This window comes from Nicotiana attenuata, unplaced genomic scaffold, assembly GCF_001879085.1.
Source record: "Nicotiana attenuata strain UT unplaced genomic scaffold, NIATTr2, whole genome shotgun sequence".
Taxonomy (NCBI): domain Eukaryota; kingdom Viridiplantae; phylum Streptophyta; class Magnoliopsida; order Solanales; family Solanaceae; genus Nicotiana; species Nicotiana attenuata.
The window spans coordinates 261,529-270,227 of NW_017671607.1; positions in this window are offsets into that span (position 1 = coordinate 261,529).

The following is an 8,699-nucleotide window of genomic DNA, read 5'->3' on the forward strand; positions in this document are numbered from 1 at the left end:
GGAAAAAATCTTTTTTAACACAATGTTTTTGTCACTTTCCTAATTGAAAACCCTTTTTGAGCTTTACAAATCTTCTTTTTATCAATTTAAGAGGGTTAATGAGGTTTTAAAAAAAGGGTGTGACAGCTCTGGCGACTCTGCTGGGGACTTGCAGGTTCGAGCTGGTACTTTGATCTTGTTGACTTTTAAGATGTTCGGTTGAGGTGTTTGTTTTCTTTTATTTGCTTTGTTTATTTGGTTTGTTTGTTTTATTTTCTGTTTTGTTGGTTATTTGTTTATTGATTTTCCTTATGTGTTTACTGCTTTATAACTGTCATCATTTGCATAACCATGAGTCTTCTTTCTGCAACAAGTCTCGGAGTATGCGTCGCATGCACGAACTCTTTGTTGAGTCACCCTTATTTTAAGGGGGGGGGGCGTCGGACGTATGAGTGGGTGGAAAGCTTGAGAGCCACCATCGACCATACGCTCCCCCAAGAATGCCTTGTAGTGAACCCCAAACTTAGGTCAGCCTTTAGGTCATTCTTATTTGCATCATGTCATTTGGACCTAGTAGGGCTCGGTCCCTGGTAACCGTGTTCCTTTGTAGGAGGCCTATCCAAATTTTATCAAAATGGGCTTGTGGCCCAAAAAGACATTCAATCAACCCTATGTGATACATGTTGCATCTTTGAGGGTAGAAAAGGTCATTTGGCGGACTGATGTTTGGAAAAGAAGGGTGAAAAATGAAAAGTAAGTAAGGCCCGGTTATATTTTACTTTCACAAACTTTCTACAAAGAAAAAGACCAAAAAAATAATTGAAAATGAAAAATCCAAAAAGATTTTGCACTTTCCCATCATTTCCCAAAAATCAAAAAAAAAAAAAAAGAGCAAAAAAAGAAAATCCAAAAAAACAAGATTTTACATTTGCATCATTTTTCAAAAAGACAAAAATTATAGTTTTTCCAAATTAGTTGTATTTTTTTTAGAAAAAAAGCTTTCTCCCTTGTCCAATCTTCCCAAACTACGCATACCTGAGTCTCGTCTTTCAGGGCGGTATACGTAGGCAGCCCACATAGGGTCCGGTCTTCCTAGTAAGTCTTAGGTTCTTGGCTTTGCGGGGTCTTAGCCAAATCTTGCATGTCTAGCCAGTTTTGGCCACATCGGCCATTCTTGCAAAATGGGGTCATTTTCGCAAAAGTGGTTCAGTAACCCATGTCTTAGGATCTTGAGTCCACAACTAGGTGTCATATTACTTTAAGGTCCATCCTTTTTGAGTTTGCATCTTTGGCCATTTCTGGCTATATCGGCTGTTTTTGCAAAATGGGTCATTTTTGCAAATTAATTTTGGGCCATGATTATTGGGAGTTGAATCCATATAAGCCTTAGTGAGGTATTTCCATGTATTTGAGGTCACCTTTGTTGAGTTTGTACTTCTAGCCACTCTTGGCCACGTAGGTTAATTTTCAAAAATAGCCCAATCGTGTCTTGCATGTGTCCAACAGGAGGTGTTGTGGTGTCGCATAATGTCTTGAGTCACTGATCTATTTGATATTATTTTTCTCATTCAGGTGTCGATTCATTTACCAAGACTCGAGCATGACAGATACCCCATGACCACTGCATTCAGGAGCTGCTTAAGGAGCCTTTTTATATTATGAGTCTGTTTTTATGTTTGTCTTTCCCTTTGTAGTCATGTCTAGTAGTTTTAAATCTTTTAGGTGATGTAAGAGTTTGTCAAGTCTTTTGTCATTGCACTTCCCATTTGTATTTGAAAAACCAAAAAAAAAATTAGAAATGAAAAATTCAAAAAGATTTTTATTTTTAGTTTATTTGTCCATTATTTTTTCAGAACTACGCTTGATCTGATTCATGAGGGACATGATATGTAGGCAACCTACATAGGGTTCGATCGAATCATTTTCCAAAAAAATAAAAAAAAACAAGAAGAAGGAAAAAGAAAAGAAAAAAAAAGAGAAGGAAGTTGTGGGACGTGAGAAATGAGAGGAAAGAAAAGAGCGATAATCAGAAAGAAAAGAGGGGGAAAGAAATGAAAAGCCAAGCGGTGTTAGAAATGAAAATGAAGAAGGAAATGGGGCAAGACGAGTGAAATTGGGATGATTCCAAATGACCTTTTGACCCTCGAAGCCATTATAGAACCGTTAATCATTGCTAGGGGCATTGCACGCAATGTGATATTTCTATCTGATAAATGCTCTAACGCTAACATGTTGACTTTGCTTTGCTCCTTTTTATTACTTTCATTGTTATCATAACATAGGGTGGTTAGTTTGTGGCACTTTGGCGAGTCATCTGTACAACACAAGGTCAAAGAGCAAGGTAGACATGACTAGTAAAGACTTGGACACAAGAGTTGTTGACCCTTCGAGGGAGTTTGTGGAGTTGGAGTCTGAATTGAAAAAGGAGGTCCAAAGGTTGAAACAGCAGATGACAGAAATGTATCAGTCTTGGATCAGGGGGCATCCTCCACCTTCATTCCCCACTAACTACACTGAAAACCCTGCAACTACCCCAGAACTATCCCAAGCCCAGATGCCTAATACCGTTGATCTTTCCCCTCAACACGCCCCGGGTTTTACCCCTTGCCACAATTACCCTGGCACTCCTCCCAAACATTCCATGCTCCTCCAGACAAAACAACCGCATACCTTGCTCCGACATCTGCTCCTATTTTTGTACCCCCTCCATAAGCTACCCTCCACCGATCCTCTAGTGAGACCCCATTCCCCGCTCCAAATACCCAATACTATGCCCCGGAGCCCACCTTCAAAATCCCAGATCCTTACTCCTACACTCCCCACTTTGAGCCTCATGTTGAAACCGATAAACCACCCAAGAACACGGAGCAAGAGGAGATGTTTAGGAAGGTAAAGAGTTTAGAGCAATCATTGAGAAATATGCAAGGGTTAGGAAACCAGGTGAGTGTGGCTTATAAGGATTTATGTTTTTTCCCTGATGTCCAACTTCCTGTCGGGTTCAAGATGCCCAAGTTTGACTTGTATGACGGACATGGGGATCCTGTAGCTCATCTGAGAGGTTATTGCAGCAAAATGAGAGGCACCGGGGGAAAAGACGAATTATCGATGGCGTACTTCAGCCAGCGTCTGAGTGGGGCAGCTTTAGAATGGTACACCCGCCAGGACGCCGACAGGTGGTACACTTGGGATGATTTGGCTCAGGCCTTTGCTCGACATTTTCAGTATAACATAGATATTTTCCCGGATCGCCTGTCCCTGACCAAGGTAGAAAAGAAACCCACTGAAAGCTTTAGAGAATATGGGTTCCGATTGAGGGAGCAAGCTGCACGGGTCAATCCTCCGAGGGAAGAAGATGAGATGGTTGAATACTTTCTTCAAGCCCTGGAGCCTACTTACTTTGGCCATTTGATCTCAACCATCGGTAAGCCTTTCAATGATGTGGTAAAGATGGGAGAAATGGTGGAAGAGGGACTGAAGTCAAGAAAGATCATGAGCTATTCAGCCTTAAAAGCCACAACACAAATAATTCAAAACGACACAGGAAGCATGCCGGGTCAGAAGAAACATGATGATATTGCCATGGTTGTCTCAGGATCACGACATGGCCCAACGGGTCTGCCTCACAATATACTCAGCCTTGACCCCGACCCCAAACCCAAGCCTATTCCCAAGCTCCACATAATCCACCTCAGTATTATCCTCCTAACAACGTCCGGTCCTCTGTCCAACCACTGGGTCACTCATTATGGCAAGCACCAGCACCGCATAATGCTCTTTCGCCTTCGCAACATTTGCGAGCACCCAACAACCCTGGGAAACAGGGGCATCGAGGGGAACAAAGGCAAAGAAATAGTTTCACGCTAATCGGAGAATCCTACGCATGCTTGTTTGAAAAGTTAAAACAGTCTGGCCTGATTGAGCCGCTCCTTGGCTATACTCCGGACCCATATGCAAAAGGTTTTGATCCTACTGTACGGTGTATGTACCACTCTAATGTCCAAGGGCATAGCATTGAAGATTGTCGTGCTTTGAAAAGGGAGACAGAAAGAATGATTCAAGAAGGGATAATTGTGGTCCAGGACAGTGACACCCAGAACATCACGCAGAATCCTTTACCTACACATGATGATGCACACTTTGTGGGGAGGATGCATGGTGACAGGGAGTATGAGAATCCTCTTCGGAACTTGCTGATTGAAGTTAATGATATTGAAATTGGTGAAGGTCCCAGTAATTTTGATGTGCAATCCAGTGGCTAAGATGTCGAGCTTGGTAATTGGAAAGACGCTCCTTTCTTGGCCAGCCAGTGAGGAGTTTTGGTGGTTTATTTTGTTGTCATTTCTGTTTGTTCGGGTTATTTCAGGGTTGTAATCCGGATATGTCTTGTGGCTCAAACCTTCCTTTTTCTTCTTATTTTGCCTAGTTCGTTTAGTGGTAGTAACTTGTCTAGTGTTATCTAGGATTGTTCCAGGGTTGTAACCCATGTCTATTTTGCTTGTTTTGTTCAAACCCTTTTCACCACCTGTCTAATGCAATCTCCTGTTTTTTGTTAGTTCTAGTCAGTTTTTGTTTAGGTCACGTTTCCTTTTATAGTTCTTTTCATGTTGACTCTAGTGACATGACATGCACGCATAATTCTCAGCCTGGTCTTGAAAGTTAGTCTAATCATGAAGCAATGACACAGTTTTGAACATGATAAAAAGAGGTATTTGAGGAAACAAGTAAAGGTTCACGTATTCTGAGATAACCTGAAGCTTGAATTGAGTGAAACTGAGGCAGTAAGTTTGGGAAATCAAGAGGTTGATAAAAGCATACAACAAGAAAATGTCTCTCAAGCAGTTTGAGGTAAATCAGTCAGTGCTGAAATGCATTCTTCCACATCAAGATAAGGTTGAGTCAAGTTTGCTTCGAACTGGCCAGGGTCATTCATTGAGACAAAGGTATTGCCCATCGGCACTTTTTGTTTGTGTTGATGCCATCAATAGATACTATGTTTGATTTCTTTATTTATCTTCAATTGCACGTTTGTACTTGGCATTTTTAAAGTTTGGTATGACGAAGGCATTTTATTCTGCTACCTAAACACTTTTATCTTTTTCCACCCCTTTTGATCCTTAATTTATTTTCTTTCATACCCCTCTTTTGTAATCAGAAATAGAGTTAAGAACTAGAAAAGAAAAAGAAAAAGAGAAAAAGAAGAAAAAAAGGGAAAAGAGAAAAATAAGAAAAAAAAGAAGAAAAAGAAAAGGAGAAAAAAAAAGGAAAAAGAGAAAAAGAAAGAAAGAAAAAAAACCAACTTTGTGTTTGAACTACGTTCGACGTGATTCTTGTCACCTCAAGATACGTAGGCAGCCTTACGGTTCGGTCGCACCAAATAAAGTATTTCATAATCCCCCGAAGTCAAGAGTGGGGCAGATTTTCTTAGAAATCCCATCAAAAAAAAATCCCCAGACTCCAAGAAACTGGGGCAAAAGTTTAATTTGGCCAAAAGATCTGATTCTAAAAGTTGTAATTTTGTACCCTTTCATCTTAATTTGTTTTGAGCTTTCATGTCACCCTTTCTTTCTAACCCTGTTCAAAAGCCTACATTACGGTCCAAAGAAAGACCTTCCGACCAATCGTTGAGGATGTCAAATCAAGTGTGTGGTGAAAGTATGATCTTCCTGCATCACGGGTAATACCTTCATTCTCAGCACAAAGAGAGAAAATGATAAAATGAGAGAGTCTTATCGGTGAAAACCCTCATGGGCACCGTAAGGCGACGGTGAGTTGAGAAAANTTCAGGGCACTACAAGTCGACTGAGGATTGTGGATCAGATTGGACAATTGGAGCGTTGAAGCCCAGTTTCACAGCTTAGAGGCATAACAAGAGTTGAAGATTAGACTCGCTTGACAGATCAGGCCGCTTAATCCAAAATGCATGTCATGGTCAGTGGAGATGGCCTTCAAATCAGATTAGTTTCTACTTTGTTCTTTTTCCTGGGTAAAAATATTTTCTTGTTAGATACCATCTCTTCTCATTTTTCTCCTTATTTTGTTCCTCTTGTTTTGTTTGAGTCCCTTCTTGAGTCTGTTTGGTCAGAACAAGTGAGAAATGACTTTAAAATTTGCTACCAACTTTTCAATTGCACAAAACAGATTTGGCTAGCAAATCAAAGTGTCATAAGTCAGGAAAGAACAGTATGCACACTGAGTTGGTAACAATCAACATGCTTTGGGATTCATGTGAAATGCAAAAGTTCGGTAAATATCAATTCATGAGCAAAATACAATAGATAAAGGATTTGGGATCGAGTGGAGCGGAGGTGTTTTCTGTGATAAGGGTTGAAAGAAAAAGGATAGTCGATAACAGGTTTTCAAGTTGAAATTAAAGTTATCTTGGCAAGTGCAGAAGCAGCCGCCTTCAAGGTCAAGGCCACAAACTAACCACCGTGCTTTAAACTCACAAGTTTTCTTTGTCTGAAACAGGGATGAAGGCTATGTTCATATCAAAGCTTGAATTTCTCAGGTGTGATGCCCCAATTCTACTTATGCAAGGGCTATTGAGAAGATCACACGTCACCCCTAGGAGACGCACTTCCTAGTTTCAGGTCATTTAAGTTCATTCCTAGGAGACGCACTTCCTAGTTTGAGTCATTGAAATTCACCTCTAGGAGACGCACTTCCTAGTCTAGGTTTTTCAGGTTATATTTCTGTTTTAGGAGACGCACTTCCTAAATTGAGATTTTACCCCTAGGAGACGCACTTCCTAGTTTTGGGTCATTTAAGTTTATTCCTAGGAGACGCACTTCCTAGTTTGAGTCATTAAAGTTTCACCCCTAGGAGACACACTTCCTAGTCTAGGTTTCTCAGGTTATATTTTGTTTTAGGAGACGCACTTCCTAAATTGAGATTTTACCCCTAGGAGACGCACATCCTAGTTGTGGACCATTTAAGTTCATTCCTAGGAGACGCACTTCTTAGTTTGAGTCATTGAAGTTTCACCCCTAGGAGACGCACTTCCTAGTCTGGGTCTTTCAGGTTATATTTTTGTTTTAGAAGACACTTCCTAAATTGATATTTTACCCCTAGGAGACGCACTTCCTAGTTTTGGGTCATTTAAGTTTATTCCTGGGAGACGCACTTCCTAGTTTGAGTAATTGAAGTTCCACCCCTAGGAGACGCACGTCCTCGTCTGGGTTTTTCAGGATATACTTCTAGGAGACGCACTTCCTAGTTTGAGTCGTTTGAGTTCATCCTTAGGAGACGCACATCCTAGTCTAGTCTTTAGTTTACTCTCATAATTGCAGCAATAGCATAGGTGATTTACAGTTTTGCTAACAACTCACAAATCTTCCTAGTGCAAACTGGGGCAGAAAATTTTATTTGTTTTGTTGTTTTGATTGCAGGCACCCACCTGGAGAACGAGGAAAGTCATTTCAGAATTCAATTCAAGTTAGAAGTAGCAGAAGCTCGCGACAAGAATGCGAGTCAACAGTCCGAGGTGACCAAGAGAAGTAGTCTCAAAAAAAAAAAAGTGAATCCAAAATGCAGAAGCAGGAAAAAGAATGTGAACTGCTCAACACGTGGTTGAAGTCACGAGCGCTACATGTCCGATCTTGATCCGAAAAGCTGAAGAAGAATGAACTAGCACCTGCAGCTAGGGAGCGTCAAGGTTCAAATCTAAAGTCTGCATGAAGAACCCTTCAAGACTCAAGATCAAGCTTCAGAAGACTTATAGATAGGAATTTTGTAACTCATAGCTGACAGGCTTAGTTAGTCTTTTTCATTTTTTTGATTTTTGATGTAATAACAGGACCGCGGACCGGAACCTCGACGGCACCTCAATCGACTCTCCACCTCGGTACACTCCATCACTGTTCCTACTTCCGAACTACACGTGGCCTGATTCCTTTGTAGCCAAGGATATGTAGGCAGCTCAGATACCAGGGCTCGGTCACATTCTCCTTTCTTTTAATTTTTGGTCTCTCTAAATAAGGTTTGGGTCAAAAAACCTGTCTCGTCTTTCTTTATCTGAAAACTCTTTGTGTTTCCAGTCAAAGAGGGGCAGCTGTAGACATGTAATTTTTTACCCTTCCCGAGATTTTACTCATTTTAGCGTTTAAGTATTTAGTTTAGGTATAATATCGCTATTTTAACTAGTTTTGACTCTTTTACTTTATTTTTATCACAAAAAAAATTACAAAAAAAATAGTTTCATTAATATTTTGTAGTCATACTATTTTACTAGGATTTTTATATTTACACAACCTTGAAAAATACCAAAATAGTTTCACAATATAATATTGTTTGTTTTAATTAATTAGGATTAGTTTTATATTTTTATTTTATAAATTTTATATCATTTTCAGAAGGAAGAGTGAGTTTTTGGGTTAGTTTATCACATTTTAATGAGAGAGGTCCATTTTTAGTTTTTTGGCCCAATTTTTAAGCCCAACAAGACCCAACCCACTTCCCATTCCTCTTAAACCCTTACACCTTAACCCTAAAGATCTTCTTCTTCTACACCCTAGACAAAGAGAAGAACCCCCCCAGCCGTCACCCAAACAAGCCCCTCTTCTTCATGAACAGATCCAAGAATCCAGCAGCCATCGGCTCTCTTCTTCTTCAACAGATACGAACCAAGGACCCCTGACCGCCGTTCTTCATCTCTTCAACTCACAACCCTTCAAGAGTTCCTTCTTCTTCATAAGACACCAACCCTAATTCCACCACACCTA